Source organism: Anser anser (genome assembly GCF_964211835.1).
Source record: "Anser anser genome assembly, chromosome: 6".
Classification (NCBI taxonomy): domain Eukaryota; kingdom Metazoa; phylum Chordata; class Aves; order Anseriformes; family Anatidae; genus Anser; species Anser anser.
In genome coordinates this window covers 37,395,945-37,420,673 of record NC_139726.1, presented here as the reverse complement: position 1 = coordinate 37,420,673, position 24,729 = coordinate 37,395,945, and the positions used below count along the sequence as shown (strand labels likewise).

General features: G+C 38.8%; 1 long non-coding RNA gene across 3 annotated transcripts in view; it reads left to right on the top strand.

Annotated features, from left to right (window-relative positions):
* LOC310902065 overlaps nt 1-24,729 on the top strand; it is a 153,557-nt gene that overhangs the window by 94,118 nt on the left and 34,710 nt on the right. For all 3 annotated transcript variants that reach the window (XR_014586455.1, XR_014586456.1, XR_014586457.1), the window contains exon 2: nt 3,079-3,174. This is a non-coding gene — a long non-coding RNA (uncharacterized lncRNA). The remainder of the gene's footprint in view (nt 1-3,078; nt 3,175-24,729) is intronic.

Sequence of the window (24,729 nt, the reverse complement as noted above, 5' to 3'; positions counted from 1 at the left end):
CTATAAGTTTAATCTGTCTAGTGATCTTTTCCAGTTATGAGTCTTTGATCCCCATTACCATCTGGCCTTGGATAAGCAGTTCCACAGTTTAAAATGACGTGTTTGCCTCAGCATAAGTGAATCTATCAAATCTCCTTGTTCGTGGTTCTTCATATGAAGAAATAATTTCCAGAAGTTGTATTATTTTAAGGAGTTTAGCACTCTATAAATTTTGTAACTGATAATTCAATCTTTATCTGATAACTGACTTGGTCCTCAGTTACCTTTTTAAGTATAGATTGCTCAAAGTAAAATAAGTGCCCCTGAATTGCAATATTGAAATAAACTGGTATCTTTTTCTTGTCTTCCATTTTAGGACCTCAGTTTGTCTTTACATAAAATTCTTGTTTATACCTTCAGTGTCTTGCTATGTTTCTGGAGACTTTCTATTTCTTGGAGTCCTCCATTCCTTCTTTTTTCTAACTTTTGTTCTGTCTCCCCCAGTTCTCACAGCAGATGTAGTTCCTGCTCTCAGTTAAAGATGAGTTTGAGCACTATAGTTTTGATAGTCTTTACTATAACTGAGATTAAACATAGAGGTAGAAGGTTCACATCTCCTCTGTTTTGCTAAGACTGAGCTCTAACGCACAAGTGTCTTGATCCAAGACTCACATTGCCTTTCCAAAGGTGTGTTTCTGTCCTGCTCCTATTCAAGTCAGTGGCAAAGCTCCAACTGATACCGCTGTTGTATTAGATGAAGTAATCCACCTGTGCTCAGCCATTCTATTTCTTCTCTAACAATGTACCAGTAAGCACAATGAAGTTGCGTACTTGTAGTCATGTTTTCATTTAAACACCAAACCAGCTTCCCCTCCCAAAACTATTCACTGAAAAGGGATATCGGTCTTTGCTGTGATGTACCTCTGGACTTTAAAAAGGTACTGGATGGCATAATCCCATCAATGTTACAGTCCTTTGTGTTGGGTTAGGTCATCTCACTCAAACTATTCTCAAATGTTATTTTTTGGGATATCCAGCATTTGGGATTAATTCCAAGAATATTCTGTTATAAAGACGCTGTAAACACGTAGAACTAAAATCTTGTATAACCTGAACTAAGGGTCAATCATACAAAGAAAAAGAAAAAAAAAAAAAAAAGGAAAAAAAAAACGGTAATAACGGCTCCAGAAGCTTTCAGAGTACCTGACAACTATATTGCATAAGAGTGAGTATAATACTGGGACAGTATTTGCCTTTTACCCAGTATTTGAAAATAAACTTTCATATGAATTTCTGGGACCAAAAGATAACTGTCATGATTTTGTTTTCTGTGAGATCACATCTGTCTGTGTAGGAAGCAAATGGCTGGCATGCAATTAAAAAAGTTCCTTGCTTGCTTGCAACCTGTAGTGGGTTTGCGTGACAGGGTTTTGGTAGCAGGGGGCCATAGGGATGGCTTCTGTGAGAAGGATCTAGAAGCTGCCCCATGTTAGGTAAGGGCCCCGCTGCTGACCAGGGCTGGGCCAATAAGCCATGTTGTTTGCACCTCTGTAAGAGCATATTTAAGAAAGGGGAGAGAAAAAAAAAACAAAACTCTGCTACACAGCAGCTGGGAGAGTGAGAGGAGTGAGGAACAGCCTTGCAGGCACCAAGGTCAGGGAAGGAGGAGGGGGAGAGGTGCTCCAGGCACCGGAGCAGAAGTCCCCTGTGGCCTGTGGCGAGGACCATGGTGAAGCAGGCTGTCCCCATGCAGCCCATGGAGTACCGTGGAGCAGGGTTCCACGCTGCAGCCTATGGAGGAGACTATGGTGGAGCGGGTGGACCTACACTGACGGCAGCTGCAGCCTGTGGAGGACCTCTGCAGGAGCAGGCCCCAGGCCGAAGCTGTAGGCCGTGGAGAGGAGCCCACGCAGGAGCAGGTGAGCTGGCAGGAGCTGCTGCCTGTGGGGGATCCAGGTTGGAGCAGTGTGCTCCTGAGGGATGGACCCCGTGGTACGGACCCATATCTGGAGCAGTTCTTGAAGAGCTGCTGCCTGTGGGAAGCCCACGCCGGATCAGTTCAGCAAGGACTGCATCCTGTGGGAGGGACCCCACAGCACAGGGGACAGGAATGGCTATGAAGGAGAGGCAGAGGTGAAGCGCTATAGACTGACCACAAACCCCATTCCCCCGTTCCAGAATCTGTTGCCCTACTGGGTCCTAGGCTATGGCAAACAGAGGTTAGGTATAGAATGGGTGCTGGAAGGAAGGAGATTTAAATTGCACTATTGTATGAGGGTGTGTACATATTGAAACACAGCAACGATCCCCAATTCAAGGACTATACGTACTTTAAAAGTTTATTTTCAAGTGTGTCTGCAAACTGCTAAAACAGAAAGAGGGAAGAGAAATCAAAGAGGGTAATGGTCTGAGCAAAAAGTATCAGTTTTCACAAAGCAAACAGTACAGCCATCCTACTTCTTCCCAGCACAGTTTGTTTTCACCACCTGCCTCTCTTCTGTCATCTTCTTCTGGATGATCAGTAGAGCTCTTCATTATTTGTCTCTGCCTGCCATCCCCTATCTCATTGTCTTAGTAATGCCTTCACAATCCTTAATCCTTTGAGTATCATTTGTGCTTTCTTTTTCTTATATTTTTTCCCCTAATTTCTCACACAAACTTACGGTACCTCTTTGACACTGGTATTTCTTCACTTTCTTCACTCTCTCTTTCCACATCCAACTGAACCCTCTGAACCTCACTTTTTTACTTTATCTCTGATCTCTCAGCAGTGTGCAACAGCCCACGATTTTGTTTTTCTCTTTCATTCCCCTGCTCAGTTCCCTGTGGAGTTTAGGTTTTCCTAATTTCCACCTCTTTCTCTTCTAGTGTTTTTTTTCGGCAGACTCCTCTTATGTTGCTATGTGTCCCAGAGGACTGTCCATGTGTTGGAAGATTTCAGTAAGCTCAGTATCATCTCCTTTTACCCATGTAGACGATAGGCTCTATGCTGCTGTATTTTTTTTTTTCCTTTTTAAACAACCCCCACAATATTGTTGATAGTCTCAGATGGAGATATTTCTGCAAAGTAACCTGGCTTTCTTTTCTCCTTTCTTACAGGCCTGGTCTGCGGGAGATGGACAGAATAACGGGGTGTTGTGCTCTCCTCCTGGTTCCTGCTTGGGCAGTGCACATTTGGACAGGCAATCACACCAGGTCAGTAGCCACGATGGGTTTTGAAGTGCAAAGTAAATAAGTGATGTCTGACTGTGATAGCTCGAAATCAGCACTAAAAGTTCTCCGATCATTGGTATTCCACAGGCCATACTCATTCACAAAGAAAAGATCAAGCAGATTAACACCTTACCTTTCTAGTTGCATATAATTACTATAACAGAAGTTGCCTTTTTGTAAATCTGAAGATAAAACAATAAACTTTGACTGTCTTGATTTGGTGCTTGTGCTTGGCACATCTGGGAACATCAATACTCACTGGGTAGTCATAAAAAACGTCTTGAAGTTTTGTTGATCTCAGCATCTTTCTAAACTATCAGTGGAAGTTAGTGTACCACAGATATATTTTTCAGTACGAACTCTTCCCAGATCTTCAGGAAATACACAGATTGTTTCTCTGAAAATGCTCGTTCACTGCATCAAATTGTTAAATCCATCATTTTAAAAGATACGGTATATTGAATGTTCACATTTTAATGATTAATGCACTTACATTGTTGTGTCTTGATTTTCTCTGCATATTACAAATGTTTCAGCAGCAGATTCCCAAAAGGATCAGTATTGAAAGCAGGACTTCAGATGAATTCATGTGCAATCAAGGTCAAAGCTAAAGTTTGGTGACACAAGCTTCTTTTGGTCCCTTTGTAGCCTGGCTGTCAGTTACGGGAGACATTACGAGTATGCAGCTTCACGTCTCCCTGTGAATATTGCTAATCGTTTACTAGTATCTGAGGCATGTACTGGTACAAAAGAGGTGTACCCTAGCTCCTGTGCTCTTCTCCTCAGTTAATTACCATACAAACAGGGAGCTGGCATACTTGGAAGGGCTATTGACTATGCAAGTAATTAGCTGCAGTAAATATAGGAGAGAAGACAGCTAGCAGGTTTTTAGATGTTACTTGCTGCTAAGGAAAACTGTTTTCTTTGTTACTGTCTTTTGTGTGAAGGCCAGGAGCTTACCAACTCAGGTTCGAACTCCTCAGAGGCTGCAGGGCAATGGAGTGTGCATGTAATTATTTGACAGCCTGCAAAGGGGCAGATGTATGCAGGCAAAAGTCGAAAGCCAAAGGATGGTTTGAAGGCTAGCTTTATGGTTTGTTTGTTTGCTTTAACGTGTATCATTTTGCACCTGGTATTTACAGCGAAGCCCACAAATAGTTGTATTATCACAGATTATCTCAGATTTTCTATACAGCCTAAAAATAAGGAGCTTGGCATGGCAGAAGACTCTCCTTTTAACTCCATTTCTGTCATTCATATGACAAAGTGACACACTGCATCCTAACTGTACAGAGCTGAGAGCATTGGTGCCTTTTGATCTCCCAGGGCTAGGGGAGCCTAGATATGGTTCTCAACCACGTAAAGGCATTCCAGGAGCTGACCTTTTCTTAACTGTAATTTTAAAAGCTAGGTAGTGTGACTGAAATACTGTGGTCTTAATTTGTGATCCTTGTCCACCCTTTTTACGTGGGAGCAGCAGCTAGCGGCTGTTTGAGAGTAGTGCTGGCATGGGAGCTGCACAGGGTTGTTCTCTCTCTGAAGCCCCCATGTAAGCCCTTCTGCAGAAGTGGTCCTAGACTGATCTCATTACAATACATCAGCATTCAGGCATAGTCAGAGACACAAATCTTGAGTGTTAGCTGTGAGGGCCTTTTAAATGAGTGCTGATACCTAGAGTGTAGCATTTGCCCAAATTCTATATTGTAGATAATTTTAGCCGTGCACCCAGACTGTATAAAACATAAATCATTTAGCTTATCTATTTTAAAGGCTTTTACACAGCAGTCAGCTACCATACTTGGTTAAATAGGTGCTTGTCGCACCTATTTAATGAATTAAATGTGAAAGCCATTTCTTCTTACTTTTGGCTGTAACAGGGCTGGCACAGGTTCTGTTCTGCTGAAGTAATGGAATGGTAGGATCCATGTAATATAGTTTTATAAGTGCAATACTCATCAGTACATCAGCTAATAGGAAAAGCAGAAAAAAAAAAAAAGAGAGAAATTAAGACCACAAGCCAAATATAATCATTCTAATTCCTCATGGAAAGTTACTATTTTAATTGAAAGATATGACAATAAAAATGAAAAATATGAAATAATTTCATCAAAAAAGGTGTAATTTATGTGTTCTATATTTCATATCCTATTCTTTACTAGAACAGAGTAACACAGATTGATTATTGAGCTGTCTAATTTTTTAGAATATTTTGGTATGTAACACCCATTGTAAGCTCTTAGAGATGTTGTGTCCATGTGAAGATAAAGAAGGAAGCATTACTATTGGGAGAAAAATCTGACAATTCAGAATCATTTTTTGGTGAAAATTTTTGCCCTTGATATTCCAAATATGTGAATCCTTTTATTAGGAAAAGACTAACAAAGTATTCCCACTGCAGCAAGCTTAGATTTTAGATGCACTGTCTTCACACACTGTAAAATGTTCCCGTTGCGCTGGTGGTGTCTGGCGATTGTGAATTATTAACTAGGATTGCCTTATTCTCCTTCTGACTCTGGCACCGACTTACATTATCTCTTCATGCAAATCTTTCAGTTTAGGTATTATAAAGTAACTCAAAAAGCAGCTGTTAAGTAATATAGTGTATTATGGCAAGATGTAATTGTTCAGTTATACTTTTTTTGAATTTCTGTGTGTAGCTGATGCATGCAGTATTTTGGAGTAAATAATATCTTTTCCTCATACTGTGGCAAAGAGGAAGTAAAATGGAGTCAGCCAGTCCTTACTGTGTCTCTTCCTATCATCTTGGCTTTATTCTGCTGAGCCAAATCATCTGCAAAACACAAGTCATATGCTGATACCATCACGAAAATGCCCCATACAGGTGCACAAGCATGTAAGAGTGCAGATGATAATCAGTCAAGAGGCAGACAGATCTGACATTTCCTGAGAGCAGTTCCTATATTTTATTGAGTTGTCATGCCTTGTTGCATACTTAATGAGGATGAGCCCCTTTATATGCGGATTTCACATTACAAATGTTTTGCTGCAAATAACTTGTGGCAATACATCTTCCATGCAGCAAGTAAACATATACAACACTATAGCACACCCATGTTATTGTCACAACTGTAAACAACTAATAAAAGAATGTATTTACTGTGCCTTAGAGTCATTCACTTCCAGTAATATTTTCTCCATTTTCAAGCCTATTGACTTTATGGAACATTTGGCATTATTTCATTGTATCATTATTGCTTATTGTGTCATCATTTAAACACAAAGCATGCTATGTATCTGCATATATAGTAGATCTGCATATGTAAGAGGATATTTCTGTGACTGGCAGGTGTATTATGTATCATCCCAAAGACTAGGGAAGTATTTTGTGTACTATAGTTGTCACTGACCTCAAGACAAGTGATTGAAAAATCGACAGTGGGGTGCCGATGTCATCAAGTTTCTTCTGGTAGCTTCTGGGTATGGAGGGAACCAATGTTTTCCTCTGCAAAGGCAAGCAACTTTGCTGGATCTGCATGGAAATATGTGTCCCTGTTGACGATGTGAGACCAAGAGCTTGAAGACACCAAAAGGTAGTTTTGGTGTTGCTTTTAGTGGTGTTTTACTAATATGGAAGACAGAAAAGCATGCAGTTATTGAAATGTGTTATCTGGTTGATGTTACTGGACTGTTAGCAATTGAGAAAAACAAATCCTGCTTTCTAGAAATTGCTCAGAAATTCAGCTTAGTTGTTTTCCCCTTCAAAGATGATTTGTAAGAACTTAACCCAGAAAGGATCACCAGTATCAGTGAACCCTAGCCATTGCAACTTTGCTGCGCTCTTTCAAAACCTTGCTTTCCTGGTGGTCCTTTATCACTTATTTCTACCTTACGATTTTTTTCTGGCCTGTTTTAACAATTTGTTCTCTGACTACCATTGTCTTTTTAGACTGAGTAACTTCTCCTGTCCCCTTGTGCATATCCCGTATTATTCATTGAGAGCAACTGTTGCCTTCACAGCTTTCTGCTTGGCTAAACTAGGTGAGCTTTTTCAGTCTGCTCTCATAAAATAGACTTGTCATTCCCCCATTGTCCTGGAAGCTGTTCTGAATTTTTTCCGATTTGAATTCATCTATTCTAGGTTAACAAAAACTGTACAGGGTATTCTAGAGAAAACTTGTATCCAGTACAGTAGAATGAATAACCTTTTATATCCATCACAAAAATCTTGATAGCGTAATCTCAGGAGTGCATTTGCCTGTTTTGAGGGCCATCACATCTATATATAATTTACCAAAGAGAAACCCATATCTTCTAACTGATAAACCACACATTACAGTAGAGATCTCCTTTCTGAGTTTTTAAATGCTTAGCTTCATTCCCCCTTATTCCACAACACTGCAAACCTGTGCAACACCTGGAAGATCTCTTCCTGTGCCTTGACCTTTCTTTTATCCCATACTTCTCTGGCTTACTGTCTTCACCTGGAGGTCTGCTGTGTTCTCTGTTCTGTATGCATTGGCAGTCTTGAGTCTCCTGGACAGTTTCTCAAAGTAGACCTTTGAACCTCTGTCTGATTTTTGTTCCCAGGAATTATATTTGATGTTGCATAAGTAAATAGTTTCTGTAATATATCCAGCCAATGGTAGTGAACATTCCTCAGCTTCTGAATCTTCATGTTCTTGACTCAACCATAGTCTTAGTAGCCATCCTGATCTTCTCCTTCTTGATTACTGCCAAAGGAAAAAGGACCAATGTACCATAAATTCATCTCCTTGCTGGCTTCCACTCTGCTCCCTGGGACAACTTAAATGTACTGACAAAAATACTTTCCTTGTTTTTTTCAGTTTGATGGCTGGGTTGCCAGTAAATGCATTCCTCTTTCTATTGCCTTTCATGAGTGATACATTCTGCAAGCTGGGTAAAACCTGATGAAGCTCAGTTTGCATCATGATTTTTCTTCATACATCACTTATATTACAACACATTTTTATAATGCAGAAGGATTACCTGCTGCTGAGGAATTTTAACTACATCTCCTAACTAAGCTAGTGGCAAATTGAAAACTAATAAGATACGTTTTGTATATCAAATACTGCTCTGGGTACAAGCTAACCTAGGCATCCAGTAGATTGCAACTTACTGCTCAGTTAGGGGAAAAAAAAAAAAAGCAATAAAGAAAATTGTGACAGCTTATTACATGAAAGAAGAAAATCATCACCCAAAGCAGAAGAAATGCTATTTTATTATACAATAATTGTACAGGGTTCTTAACATTTTTGTATGTGAAAATGTTAAATGTTTTTCAATGTTATCTGTAATAAATATTAGTTTGAAGGCAGAAAATAATGTAATATGTTTTAGGAGTCAACAGTATCTACAAAACTGAAGCTATTAGCATAGTGAGTTGAGCCATCTACCTGTGCAGAGCAAAAGCCAGGCAGCACCTTTTACTATTAAATGAAAACTAATGTTCAACTAATGTTATCGTTGAGTACGGTGATGGGGAATGTCTGTCCTTCAGGACAGATATACTTCAGAGCACAGGAAGCAGAACATTTTCCTAGTTCCATGTTACAGAAATTTTCTGATCTTCATTAATCACAAAATACTGTACTTCGATCCTATCATTGATGGAAAAAAATAGGGGCATCTTGCAGTTCAAGCCAGGAAAGGAGAGTAAACAGGGAGAATTATGGGGATAAAGTTCAGTATTTAAAATGATTAAGTTATATTTTACATATAATTATCTTGAAAACTAACCAATTTCATTGTAATTTAAGTAGCATTTATATAAATTAGGCACATGTGACATTTCTAATTAGGAATAATTTAATGGTTAAATCATGAGTTTTTAAAATGATAATTGGGATAGTTGTAAAATTTCAAGGTCTGTGATTTTAGAATTGGATTGCTCTTTGACTTATGTGAAAGAATAGATTGTTAAGTGAGTGCCTCACAGGAGAAAAGCAGTCTAGGATATTATGATTTGAATTAGTTTTTCAAAGGAATTTTGAGTAGGCAATCTGTCCTCTGATCTTTCTTTGCACACTAAAAGTATGAGTCAGTTATGTTAAGATAGTTAAATCACCGTATTCTCAATTTAAGCTAACAGCTGGAATTGCTGAATTCAATGTGTGAGGAAAGTGATGCATTAAGAGCACCCCATACAGATACTCTAATGAATCTAACGTATTCTCCAGGGGAAGCTATTTTTTTAATATATAGCTGCTTGTTACAGATGCTGTATAGCTTCTTTGAGTTCAGAACAAGAAATTAAGAACTTGGAATATTTATAGTCACCTGGAATATTTATAGTCAATATATAAACTTGTTCCAAAGGCCCCATATATCGGTTCACAAGACTGGGAGATAGCCAAAGACAGGGCATGTGTACCTTCTAGCAGCGCTTTTGAGCGAGAACCCTTGGGTCCAATGTAATTAATTCCCTCTCCTTGTGCATGACCATATATGCTAGCCCCAACAGTGGAGCAAAGCATAGCTCCATCGTGGGCAGAAGCAAACGCGAGGAGCACACGCGTTTGGGAGAGCATGAGCCACAAATCTGTAATGTGCTGATGGTGGTATGCCATTGACTGAAGATCTTCGTGCAGAAACATCCGGCTCCGTGGAATACAGAAATACGCTCTGCAATGCAGTAGCAAATATATTTATCACAGCTTGGTAATACAACAAACAAGAACAGTTTGCAAATCATTTCTGCCAGTACAAACTATTTATTAGTGGTTTCAAGAGTTACACTCAAAGCGGCTCTCTTAGTGGTTTTGGTAGGGTAATTTGGCCCAAGTATTAGGACCGTGTGCTTTGATTCATGTAGAAGAATTAGACAGGTGAGTGCCTCACAGGAGGGAAGCAGCGTAGGGTATGATGACTCAAAGTAGTTTTTCTGAAGAATTTAGAAGAAGCAATCTGTCCTCTGATCTTCCTTTGCACATCATAAGTATGAGTCAGGTGTAGTGGGACAGCATGTCCGCCTTCTAAAGGACCGATCGGACACTTTTTTTTTTCAGTCTGGGAAAGAAGCAACTGGAGAAATGAGAGTTTATAAAGCCGTGGGCAGTTTGGTGAAGCAGGACAGGCTCTCCTGCTTCTGATACAGAAATGGAGCCTTCCAGTGAACCTGGGAGGAGGCAGGTCCACAACAAATGAAAGCGATCCGTGTAGAAAGTGGCTGAGTTTAGGAAGTCATTGCTAAAGGATACCTAGGAGTGCTAGAGATTTGCATAATTTTAAAAGAAAATTCAGGGAAGAGAAACCCCTTGAGGATTACCTAATACCTAGAAACTATATTTGGCCAAGGAAGTCCCTGAGCAGAAAATGTTTGGATGCTGGAGGAACATCATAGGGAAGGTGTTACTGTGCTTTTTGTTTTTCCCTTGACATCCACTTTTAGATACTGTCAACGATGGAGTTAATGGGACTATTTGTACCTTTGATCTGATCCATTTTAGTGGTTCCTGGGGTTTTCCTTATTTTAGAGCACACTTTGCTCACAGTTTCCAGTTTTTACCTCCTTCTCTGATGGTCAGTCAAATCAATGAAAAGATACCACTGTCTTCACTGAGGAAGCAAAATGGGAAACCCTACTGGTGATTATATGAAGCAAATACCCATTTCTCTCTTCTTTCCCTATAGTTTCATTATGATTCAAAATCTGAGCTCTTTTAATTAATTTCATTTTAATTGCCACATCAGGAAAAAAAAAAAAGGAAGAAAAAAAATATCTCACAGTCTCAATTAGAAATCTGCTGGACCTTCCAGCACAGGTTCAGCAAAAGATTTAACCTGGGAAATATAGCTCAGTTAAACTAACCCCAGATTCATCATCTCAGGTGGTTGCATCCCATTCTCCTGGACTAATGCTGTAGATGGCAGCAGTTTTAGTTTTTGTAACTGTACAAACTTGGGTACATGTGATATTCCTTTAAAAAAAAAAAAAGTGCTCAGTGCAGGTCAGTTTGGCATTCCTGTTTAAATTATGTGTTGTATTTGATTATGCTGGATGGACCTCTCAGATTAATTTCATTTGTATTTACTGTCTTTTCTTTCAGAGTTGGCTCTGACAGAGTAAGTATGTTGATTTTTTGTATGCTGCTGATCCCCCTCTCAGGACTCACCAAATAATTAATACAAACATCTGTGTAGTATGCAAATACTAAGACTGTGCTGTCCTCAGATTGCCATTTTGTTATGGGAAAAATGAGGCAGCAGTTCCCCTCCAATCAGATATTCAGTCCCAGCCTGTTTTGGCGTGGTTTTTCTGCTCGGTACCTCAGAAAAGGGAGGTAGCAGCCTTCTTGGTGCAATCAAGCACTAGCTCCTAGTCTTAAAAGCTGGAGCGTGTCCTCTAGCTTCCCTTTTAGGGAAGGAAAAGCTATTTTAGATTATTATAAGATAGGTCATGTTGTTTTCTCCCATATAATGCACAAAGAGAATATAACAGAGTGCCTCTTCATATTGCAGCCATCAGACACTCACAGAGTTGAATACTTTATGTACAACACCATCACATATATAAGCATGAGGATGTGTGGTCTGCATAACAAATACCTGTTCAAAGCATTCTGCAGAAATTGTTGGAAATTCACAATTACAGTTATGCAGCAGAATTGCCAGAGGTCACACTGCAGCAGTCAAACAGGGGAGAAGAGTGGCTGGCACCAGCATTTTATAAATTGGAGGTAACTATTGCAGTGCTGTGGCAAACCTTGGCTCTTTAATATCTCCTGCTGTGCTGCCCCGTGTTCATGTTCTGTTGGTACCACTTTTCTCCTAAGGATGGGAAGCAGTACAGCAAAGGTAAATAAAGTAGAACAACCGTATCATGTTACACGTTGTGAAAAGCACTCCGTTATCACTTGAGGAGAATTTGTTGTGATACAACCGCAGTATCATAACATGCTTACATTTGCGGAATCTTTGCCAAAGGATCCAAAGTTCCCCTATACTCATGAAGCCTAACTTATGCTTTCTTTATCAATGGATGAAAAAGATACTATGAGCCTTTGCTTGTTTCCCAGCAGTGTGAAAAACACTGATGAAACTGCAACATTTGCTAAAACTGTAAGTGCGGGATCCTGCAGCACCGAGTAGTTTCTTATGTTTTGTTTTGAGAACTTAGAATGAGGAACTACAGCGTGTCAAAGGGACTGTCAAAATGCTGTCAGGTTTTCTTCAAAACAAATATTAACTCCAGAATCAGCGTGGCTTCTATTGCAAGAATCAGATAGCTTTGTTCAAGAACATAGTCCACTTTTGCTTGAAAAGTTTGGGCAATATGCTTTTTCTGTTTAGCTTATTGTGATTTAGGACTTGTAACATGTCAAAAAAGAAAGACTTGCATAGTCAGGACTTTTTTTATTAGAACTGATTAGCATTGCTTTAATACAACAGTTTCCATTTAAAAAATCAGATTCATCATAATAGTAACTGAGACAACTCAATAGTAATGAAGGTCCAGGGGAGCCCATAAAATAACCTTATTTTTTGCACTGTGTGCATGCTTCTTCTAAAACATAAAGATCTAACCCAAACTTACAAGTGATTTTCTAATGCCATCAATAAAAATAAATAAATAAATAAATAACAGTTGTAGTTAGAATTGTGGAGCTGTTCAGGTATATTTAGGAGCAATTTGCATCTTTAATCACTGGAGTATGAATTCAGAAAAAAAACATTCCCTCTGAAGGCCATTCTCTTAGTTCATATAAGAAATTAATAACTGCCTCAAATATAGTGAAATAGGTTTGAAATTGAAAAGAATTAGAATGTTTTGAATTGGTAATAAGGCCATATCACTGATTTCTTACAGGTCAAAGTAGAATCTTGCCTGCACTTGTGCAGTCTTGACTCCTCAGTCTTGACTCCTATAGCCAGGCTGTTTGCTTAAGGACAGTAATAGTTTGGGAGTTTGGGAGGTCTGCTCTCACTGGATAAAAAGGTTCGTTAATACTACTTGTGTCTGCAGAAAAACATATCTGGAAGAGTGAAGGCTCATTCTGAAATAAAATTTGTATAAAGAATATTTGAGGAGGATGAGATTCTGGAAACTATTCTGTCTTTGGGATTCTCTGTACCAGGAAAGAGCATCATTTTAGGTGATACTAACTGATACATAAGGGTTAAATGTGATTTTATTTTTTGTATATGTTAGGAAAGTAACAATATGTATTAATGGAATGAAGTTAACCATGTTATCATGATATCATTAGTCCCAACACTAAAATAAGTTTAACAGCATTTATTTAATGTATTTTATTATATTTGGCCTGTCCAGTTAATGAGCTTGCTGGAAGACTATGATTATGTTTTTTTGTTATGAATCTAAGGCAGCATTTATCATTATTTTTGCTAGGAATAAGAATTATTTTTATTTTTTATTTTTTCTACCGTACTAAGAACTATATGTCATCTTTTAAGATGATCCAGGTAAAGGTACTTTCCTATTTTATATCCTCATATAAGAAGCATAAGAAATAATGTACAGAGCAGTATACACTTCCAAAAAAAAAAATGTTGCTGGGCAATTTTACTAATAGTTACTGTAAACCAAGACTCTGTGGCAAATATTTCTCTAAATAAGGCTGTCAGGTGGGAAGAGTTCAGGCAAATGATAAGACATAGTGCAGTATTTTTGCTCTAATTGGATAATCTCCGTGGAAGAAACGATCCATCAGCAATTATTAGATAAAATGTTTCTGCTTTGTTATAAAAGCAGATCTCTTCCCTATCTACTGGATTGCTTCTTCAGGTTCTCATCTCTTGCTTCATTCCAGGTGTGTTTCGACATCTTTGCCATTTCCTCTTTTTCTTAAAGGTATTATTGAGCATCTTATTATTTTTTTCTGCTTAACTACTGAAAAGAGTCTCTATTCAACACTGTTGAAAGTGCACTGTACTTATAATGAGAAGAAATATATATATACAGGCTTTCCTGAAATATAGGAAAGCTTCTCTGCTTCTGGAGAATTCGAGCTGCAATCAGAGTCACCTGATACATTGGAATTGAAGGAATATTGTTCTACTATGGAATTGGCATTCAGTACAGAAAGTATTGGAAGTAAGGGATATATATATATATATACACACACACACACACATATATACACTTTAAATGCAGATGTTTTAACATCTGGGCTGTTTTCTCATCCCTAGTATTTGAAAGGGACGGCTGCATACCTCAGCGTTTGATTAAGATACTACTCTAAGTAGATCACCCTATCACTCTTCTGATACCAAATGATCTATACATGGAAAATAGAACTTTCCTAATAACCTTTTGGTATTTTAGCATCAGCTAATTTTCTGCTGAGGAGAGCAGAATGTGATTAAGGCAATGGAAAACATTTTATGGAGTGACAGGTGGTCATGAAATTATATTAGCATTTAAATGACTAAAATGGAACCTTTCCTTTCCTGGTCTGAGAATGTCAAAAAGCGAAGAGTCAGAATTTGTCCTCTCCTCCCATTCCCCATGGGTTGTATTTTACTTTAAAAACAGCTGCTAATTCTGTGTCACAAATTATGAAGGATTTAAAAGAGGGTGTCATGAATCGCTGTAGATACTACGAGAAAACATTTTCCATCTGTGTGACATATTTAAGAAAAGCCCTCAGTCACTCAGAGAGCCAGCTCTGTGAACTTAATCAGATGTTTTTCTTCTCTTGTTAACTAAGAATCAGCTCTGGGGAGTGTTAAGATCACCGTGGCATTTATTTTAAGTGAGTGATTGAATGATTCCTGAGCTGCTCTTCTGGAAAATGAAGCAAAGCCCTGCTTTGGAGGTCACCTTTAATTAGAGATCAAAAACTAACTTCAGATAACTTCATCAAAAATATAAATAACTAATCAGTACCAGTCCGGTGGCTTTGTTTTATAATTAGTCCCATACAAAGGCTCCTTGAAGTCAGATGACGGCTGGGGGGGCTCCTGCCTCAAACTTCACAAATGAACCAATAGTTTCAAGCTGATGCTCCCTTTGAACTGCTCTCCCCGGATAAATTACTGGTGGCCTAAATGTTACATTTACATTTATTATTCTCCATTACCAAGAACATGTGAAGCTGCAAAAGATTAAAGCGGCAATTACTGAAGTTAGAACATTGGAAATGAAGTTCAAACATTAGAAATGAATGTTTAGGAAAACAGAAAAGACAATTACTCGAGGCCAGTTTTAACTAAATAAAAGCAGTGGCTTCTACATCAGAGAGGACGCTTACTGATGATTGTTTCTGTGTTCGTGAATCTTTGTTTGCCTCCTAAACATTTTAGAACTAAAATAGGAAAAATACGAAGTGCTGCCTGAGAAATTCTCTGCATCACGCGGTGAAGGGAGCTTTGTCATGGACTGAAAACGTGGAAGAGCAGGAGTTACTTACTGACATCCAGTGGGGTGGTCCAAAAGTCGATGATGAGCCCTGGGCCTGACAAACCCAGATTTCAAGGCAGGTGTCAGTGCAGGAGGGAATGAACTAGCTGTGCTAGCAGGTGCCGTGCAAAGAGTGGACGACTTTGCAGTTGCTCTTTCAAAAAGATGTTGTGTGTTGCTGAAGTTGTTGGTTATCTTGGTTATCTTCTTGTTTTGTTTGACTTTTCTGCATTTCATAAAGTGCTGGTTCGTTCAGTCCTTTGATTGATTGCCCTTGATAGAGGAAAAAAAGCTCACTGAGCCCCATTCAGTAAACTCTCAAATTCAGTGGGAGAGGCACTCAAAGCAGCACAAGGCAGCTGCTCTGGCAGGGAGGGCACAGCGTTGCTCCCGTGCCACAGCCCCCGAGCACAGGGTGGGCTCACGGGGTGCCAGCGCGTCACTGCCCGCCTGCGGCATCCGCACAGGGACGAGGGCTCACGCGGTGGCCCCTAATGAGATTGGTTTTCAAACACTTCTCCTCACCTTTAAAAGGATGAAATTAAGCTCCTGTAGTTATTAAGAGCTAAAAATAATGATTTGATTGCACTCTTCGTCGTAGTAGCAGACAGCAGTATATTGATCTACACTCTGTGTCATATCATATTTACAATACGACCTGATCAATATGCTATTTCTGAACCCATTGGTCTTGCATGTATGAAATTGGAATATTTTATTGTAAGACTAATGCACATGACTGAATCACAATAGTGTAGGTCTAGAGCACCGTACACAAACTAGATGTGGCAAAGAAAAGGTCAGCTCTGTACTATTTCTATTTAACAGTCCTACTATTTTTTTTTACAGCCGGTAAAAGAGAGACACCGGTGTGATAGGCACTATGTAACTGCATAGTAAGGGACATGCCCTATCACAAAGACCTTACAGTAAGTGCTGACAGACAGACAAAAAGCAGGAGGAGGAAAGAGATGACAGCAGAGAAGTGACCTTGCTCGGGTCCCTAGAAAGGCTGGCTGCAGCACTGAGGGCAGAACACCTTCATCATCCAAGCTCCACCTTAGCATTTAATCACTCAATGATATAATTGAAGGGCATTGTTTTCTGCTAGTATACATCAGTATAAATCCAGACTATCAGTGGAGTTAGAATAATATTATGCTGAAAGAGTGAAAAGATATTCAGCATATCATATACAGCAGGTGTGTGGTTTCTCTTAGACCTCTTAAAGGGTATTTTCTCTTTAAGGGAATAAGGAGGTATCACTCCACCTCTTGTGCTGACAATAACAGCTGCTGGAGATGCTCAGGCTCCAAAGGACTGCCGGTGAAGGCCAAAAATAAGAATTCAGCAAAGAGAATATATTGCTCTTGAGGGTCGTGGTTGCAACCAGCATCATGTGTAGATCTGAATGTTCCCCAGAAGAGATAACGGAGTGATTGAATAGAGTATTTCATTTGGTCTTCACTCCAGTTCTAATAGGTAGAAGAGGAGATTGAGGCTAACAGTGATGCACTGAAGAAAAGGCTTTTGGGGACTCTTTTAAAAATTGATTTTGAAAGTAAATCCCCATGCATGTATAAATATGCCTCTTGCAGGCTTGTCTGTCTTCTATTAGTTTCATTTGTATACGAGTTTCACTCAGTTTTATTCTTCTGTTGAGCAAATAATAGTAGCATCGAGGTGTCAATTTGGATTTATTAACTTGCTCTACCTTTTGCAACAATTCTTAATTTTTGGAACAGTTGAAGGCATCTCTCTAGCTGTAAGCATATTTTCTTATTAAAAATCTCCACCTACTCCTAATGTACTCACTTAAAATTTCAATTCCAGGAGGTAATCAAGACATTAACATGATAAAATATAATGTGCTTAAAACATTTTCCATCAGCTCCACCAGTCAATTCAGGCCCTCCCACTTTATAATAGAGTAATCATTTTCCATCGTTCACTACATAAAGTGAGAGTTGGGCTTTGTACATTGAATAAATGTGGAAAACAGCATTAAGAAAATCTAGCTACAATTGTGAGAAAAACTTTAATGAAATTGCTTGCATGTAGCCTGGAAGTTATTGTGCACAAGTTATTTTTTTTGGTTTAAGTGGTGTAGAGAATTGTGCTGCTTTTTAATTACCTGCAATTTTGCATGCTTTCATTGCAACAGTATATTAAAAAAAAAAAAAAAATCATGTCCTATGGATGTCAAAGTTTGATCTCTTCATTGCATCATGCCTTAGAGGAAAGGTGCTGGAAGTGCAGAGCCTCGGAAGCACTGCCAGGTCTTCCTGTTGAAGATAGGTGTCTGAATTTCAGAGAAGCAAATGGGTTTGTGATCTTGAGTAGCTTTCCTATGAGTCTCGAAAATGGACATAACAAAACTGATCCAAATTGTTTGATTTTCTGGGGTTTATTGGTTTAGAAGATAACTCTGTCAAATTTATGAAGAATTCTGGATGTTTGGGTGGGAGCAGTGGGGTTGGGAAAGTGTTTAAGTTCTGTTTGGTGGAGATGTGAAAGCCATATCTACTTGTGTTCAGGCAAGATGTGTAGATTCTGCTTTCTATGTTGCTTAAAGCTGGTAACTAAATTCTGACTTATAAAATATATCAAAAGCAAGTCTGAAGAAAAGTGAGAAGAATCCACTATGTTCTCCTGTTTTGTTTCATGCACAGTTCAAGCTTAACATCCCCAAAATAAAAATGCATAACGCAATTCAAAGTTGAAAGGAGCTGAGAGACAAAAGTGGTGTGTATTTAAAAGATGATTTACGCTATCACCCTGTAACTGTGGATGCTGCTGTGAAACAGTCTGTCTCTGAGTAGTAAGTTTTTATTTCAGTGTGGCTAATGAGCCTTTTTCTGAAATACGAATGTCAAGCTTCAGAAGCAACGTAGCTGTAGAAAGTCAGTGCTCCTAAAGAGATGGGCATAAGGTAAACAGATTTAGAAAAAGAAGTATAAGTCGTTTTGGAAGATAACATTTAGGAATGAAGAGAAGGTGTGGATGTTTGTGTTTTTAAATAGTCTCTTTCCTAAATCACCCTAATTCCTCTCTTAGATGTTAACAGAAGTTTGTGTCAACAGAAGTGCTATCATATAAACTACAATCTACCAGGCTTCAAAGTTAAACAAATACACGTTTTTGCTCCAATTGATAAGTGTTTACTCTGTTATTTGATATATTTGCAGTGCAATATCATTGTGCATAAGTCATACAAGAAGACGACAGGCTAAACCCTGCTCATTTTAAAGAATTCATTCAATTAAAATTATCAGGACTGCTTGAGCGAGTAATGTAGACCATGTTTGGCACTCAAAGTCTTTACATACAGTACCAAATGGTATGGGGTAGGACCACAGCTGGTATAAATTGCTCTTTCCATTAGCACCATCTTCAATAGAGTTATGCTGATTTATGCTTAGAGAGTCCAACTCTGCATGTACACAGTGCAGTAAAATTAATTATTTTTTTTACTACTGTTTAAAAAAAAAAAAATTTAACAAATGTGTCAGAATATAGACAAATCTGTGGAACCTGTAGTATTCCAAGATCTTTTATTCCCAAGCAATAATAAGGAGATTAAGAACTACAATACTTAGGGTATAGATATATAAATATATGCGTATATATATATATGTATGCATAGATACGTGTTAAAATTTACCATTTTCACGGCTGTAATGAGGTCAGACTCATGCTTCTGAGGTATAGCCAAAAATTTTAATTAAAATTCTATATTTATAACAGTCTTCTATCATTAATGAAATGTAGACTTAAATCACCCTGTAAAAATGATGTAGTGTTCTGAATTATTGAAACTGCCGAATATGTAATATTCTGAGTGCAGGGTATCTTGTAGCATCAAAATTACAACAGTGTGTATTGGGAGGGGTTCTGCCTTGCCCTGCCTCAATCTCAGCAGAATTGGAGTTGTCAGTGCTTTGAAAATCTGTTAATCTGCACTGAAATCCTCAGTGCAGCACAGTCCTCTTTATATCCTCAAAAAAGGTTTGCAGGTGTGAGACCTTAATTCTGTTCTGGGTTTTCTTGCTGGTGTTGTAACCTGCGTGTTGTGCCTATTCCTTTTTCTGATGATCCAAAGATTTGATTTTAAAGTGCTCAGAGAGTACATGTGTTAACTTTTCTGCTCATACACAGATACTGAACGGGCCTCTGAATTCGAGTGCTTTGTTGCAGGAAAGGTCAAAAGCCAAGTAAAACCAATTTAGATTTGACAGCTTTCAAGGACTGTCTTCTAAAATAGCAAGTAATTTATATTTTTTCCACATTGATTAAATCTTTCCCTGATAGACTGTATTTTGCAGCATCTTCTTTAAGTGAAAATCCTGTCCAAGGCAGAAGAGGGGCCCTTAAGTTTATTTAGGTTAAGCATACCTAGTTCTCCTCTGAGGTTTCTAACTCCAGGAGAGGACAGGTACACGCATGTGGTGGTTGGCAACAGACTAGGCTCTGAAGTACACTCCTTCCCTTCCTCACCAAAGGATGGTGGTGTAGGGAGAAACGTTTCAAGACACTTGAGCTGCTCCAGAGAGCGAGAGTGAATGTAAGGTTTCTGATGAAAATAGACAAGTTGGTGCGTCGTCCTTGCACAGTCTTTCTCCGGAGATCAAGAGCAGTGTAGCTAGAAGACTTAACTGGGTGCACTGGGTCTGGGGAGAGTTGGGCAAGAAGGACTTTTGATGAAGGTGACTTCCACTGGGCTGTCGGTGCTGAGGCCAGCAGGAGAACCCTAGAGCACGACAAGCCTTGCTAATTCTGCAGAACTAAAAAAACGTGCTGTGTAATTAGTGCTACAGTGTTTATCAGCTAAACAGAATGGTTAATGAAAGGAAAAACAATAACCATTTATAGGTCTTTGCCTGCATCCCCGAGTGTCCTAGAACCATTGGGTCAGAGGGGAAACTCTCCACCATTCCTTCATCCCCAGAAGGATGTGGGATGGGTAGCAAGAGCCCACTGGCAGAGACCTGCCTTTTGCTGCTTCAAGTCTTTGTTGAACTGTGTTGTCATGTGAGAAGTGTGTCCAAAAAGGAAAATGGCCTCCCCGTATGCATCAGTATCTACAGTGACTGATAAATGTTTCGTGAGTGGCATGAACATCTACATTTCTTAGTTCTCAGAGCATTTGCTATGTTCCTCTAACACAACTAATAATGACATTCTCACATCAGATGGCGTTGTTGTAGATAGATGTTGTTCCTATGCTGAGTATGAATTTGTATGATGACTGTCAAGCAAACGCAATACTGTGCTGCTGAAATATGGAAGATCAGGTGTAATGTGACTGGTTAGGGAAAGCGGGATGTGTTCTAACTGTCCTGGGGGGAGTTTTGTCTTGGGCTTGATGTTAAAACACTGCAAAATGCTAGTTTAGGCCCAGGTGACTAACATGAGTTGAGAGATTGTAAACCACACAGAGGTTGTCCATAGATTTTCTTGGCAAAAATCTATGAGAATGTGGCTCTTCACATACGGTACAGATGCAGAGAATGTTCTCTCTCGGAGAGAAAGGGATGGACTTGACAGTCCCTGTGGCAAAAAGAAATCAAGTAGCCTCTAATTGCTACAATTACTTCCCTAAAATTTGCTTATTTAGTCTTATAAAAACAGACTGGAGGTGAGTGTCTACACCATACCCTACATGGAAAATATAACACTAGCTTTTTTAGGTTACAGCTGGAGATGTAATCAGAAGTAACAGATAATGTGTGTGCTTGACTATTTGAGCTGTAATAGGCAAAGGAAGGTGTGCAAGTAGGGGAAGACCTTTTATTAATTTACATAGTTAATTTATTAGTATGCACTTGTTACTATTTGTAAGTAAAGACACATTAGCTTTGACTAACGGTCTTATCTGTGAGTTACCTGCAATTATTTTTTATTTTTTTTTAGTTCAGTCACCATTAGTGAAACTGAAATGTAGCTGTGCAGTTAACTTGGTGGTGGCATCCTGCCATTGCCTCCAAAAAGAGAAGGGGATGGGAAATGGTTCACCCAAACCAACTGCAGGAGAATTTTAAGAGTTCAGTATTCCTTTTTAGCTTGAGGTTAAAGGTAATATTCAAAAGCAAAGACAGTGTAGTGTCGCAGCTGTGGGACTTACTAGTTTAATGGAGGAGTGGGTTCAGTCTATGGGCCACCCTGGAAAAAATAGGAATTTAAACCTATGACTTGTCATTTGAGTGACTGTTGGTGTTTTTGGGGTGTTTTTTTTCATGTCAGAGAAGTCCTTTTATCCATTAGTGCAGCAAAGCAGGTGAAAATTTTGCTGACTTGGATTCTGCTATTTGTTCTCGGTATGACATAATTTGATGTAATGACATAATTGCTGTATTGCAAATACATATATCTATAGACAAAGGCATCAGAATAGTGCCAATATTACCATTTGGGACACAAAGTCACTTGCACCTATATACATTATTAATGTTAATTTAGTGGTCTATAAGAAAGTAAAAATTATCAGAACTTCTTCAGTACATAGTAATTCATAATCTAAATTTTGGTGCATTTCATAGTGAAACGCTCCTGCAAACCTGAAATGTACTTTTAGAGCAAAAAATCTCTCACCTCTTCTTCCCTCACTCTCCCAGGCTTTAGGCAGTGATTTCTGTCCACACAGCAAATTCAGGACTTGAATGTCAGGTGGCAGTGGATCTGTCTAGTCCTACTAGTCCTCCTGACGCAGCTTGATGTCTGGGTATTTCTTGCCCACTGGTAATCCCAGGCACAGCTGATACTGGAAGCTTCTCTTCTAATACCGCATTAAGATGTTTTCTGACTGCTTATTGATTAGATCACTATTTCATTGGCCCATCTCCAGAGCATTGAGTGTTTCCCAGAATCTGAAGAGTATCTTTAGAATATCTAAAATTCGTCAAAACATCGATATGATCACGTATTTTTTAACTAATAGATTATCTGATAAAGCTTTAAAGCACTTTTCCTCCAGCCTGAGATCCCACCTAAAAACATGATTCAGCTTTACATAATAAGAACCCAATAAAAATTACTACTTTTTTACAGCAACAGTTTTTAGTGTTCACGTTTTTTCAACAGCTGATGTCTGATGTTAGTAGACAAAGAAGACTCATTCCAGACTCAAGCAAATCTTTTTTCTTTTGTAGCTAGACCTCTTACTTCAGTGAGAAGTTAATTCACTGCACCTGCTGCTCCCAGATGTAGAGCGGTGCACAGGACTTCTGAAAGTCTCTTACTGCACCCTATTTAGGCTGCATGGTATTGAGAACAAACTCTAGGAACCAAATTGAGCTGTTGAAATGCAAGTTATACATGCTCTTCCTTGAAGGCACAATGCAACAATGTGCCTGCCGGTGTTTGGTGTTGAAGATCAGGGTAATGTGGAGCCCCATCCAAAGAATTATCACATTGAAACCTTCATCAGTGACAGTAACACTCAGAAGCTGAATGAATGAAACCTCAAGCAGAACAGAAAGAACGTGATCTACCATGCAAATCTTAAAAGGCTGCTATTTTGTAGTGCTTCCAATGTATGTCTGAATTAAGTCAGATACTATGTCCTTCTTTCCCATACTGAACTTCTAGATAAGGTACTCCAGCTATAAAGAAGCCACCTGGAATAAAACTGTCACAGAACAAGTAAGGTAACATTGCCTCAGTTGAAAGTGATTGAGGAAGAACAATAGGAGGATTTCTTTGAGCACAACTAATGTTGTTTTTCATCCTGCTGTCTATGCCAGCTTCTACAGCTAATTAAGCACAGGAAAAGACAATATTCACCAGATGCCGAGAGAGCCAGTTAGCAGATGGGATACTTTCTCCCTACCCCATGTGTGTATGAGGGGAATTTTTCTTGGAAAAAAATGGTCAAAAGCTGCCAATTATGCATGATTTGAACATGAACAGATATGTTCCTGCTGCAGTGGAAACTGGTTATGGCACAAATATTCTTCTAAATATGCATATGCCTTTTCTTTAAAATGTTTAAAATATGATGAAAGATTACAGTTAAGTTTCCATAATGCACTTTCTCTGTTCTTACACTTATTCTGCTGCCATCTTTTCCCTAGTTTGAACATTATTTTTGCCCCTCACTAGCTGAACCATGTTACCACTTGCTTTTTGCAGTCTTATTGAGGGGGAATGTCTGGCCATTAGGGCAACTTCTGAGTAGGAAATTGAACTGCCTTCATTTTTTTCAAGGTTTTGTTTTATAAATGTTAGTCCTTCCCCTTTCCTCTTTTGTTCTCCTGTAATAAAATAAAAATAGATTTTGGAGTCTCTTGCACTGCCTAACAGTTCCCAAAGTTTGAGTTTGGCTCATTCCCATTCAAACCCTAGCAGGTCCCTAAGGTGCAACTCTGGTTCTAATTATTATTTGTTTTACATCAGATCCCACTAGACTTGTGGCAGGTGGAAGGTCTGATCCTGTACATATCCAGCTCAGTAAGCAGGACTAGGCTTACAGTCACGTGTTACAAAACCCAGCCACGCAGTTAGATTATAAAAGTGTAATGGTTTCTTGAGAAATAATAAATTCTGTCTATGTATATTTATTGTGCAATGTTGCATACTAGAAAGATTACTTAATGGGGTATTTATAATCTGTTTAACTCCTATATGAATTTATGACAAAGTTGTTTTGTTTAGGAAAGAATTAGAAATTTTCCAATTAGCCTTTGATAAAGAAATCTGATTACACTCTAGTTACCAGATTCAGTTAAGGCAGGCATTAGAAGTTCATTGGTATGCTATTTAAGCTGTGATTATTATGGTGTCAATGGTGATAAATCTTCCCCGGTAAAATAAGTGTTGTATTATATAATAGAGAGCCAGGTGTATAACAGATTAGTACACCCACTCTCTTCCCCCGGAGCCGTGGAAGGAGACTCCAGGCTATTAATCAGAATGGCCTGTGGCAGGGAGTGTTTTTAGAAACTGGGAGCATGTATGGTAACTCGAAGCACTTGGAGTTTGACTACAGATGTTTATTTCATACTTTATTGCTGCATTTAATCCTTTTAATAAACACTTCTTCAGCATTGTCAGGTAAATTATTCAAGGTTTTCGAGATCCAAGACTTGTAGGTGCAGTTCCAGGAGCTTGCCTTTGGCTCTGTTTTTTATATAGAAAGTTGAATTCAGCAGTGGCTCAATCTGAGAGTTATGAAAGCACCACTGCATGTTCAG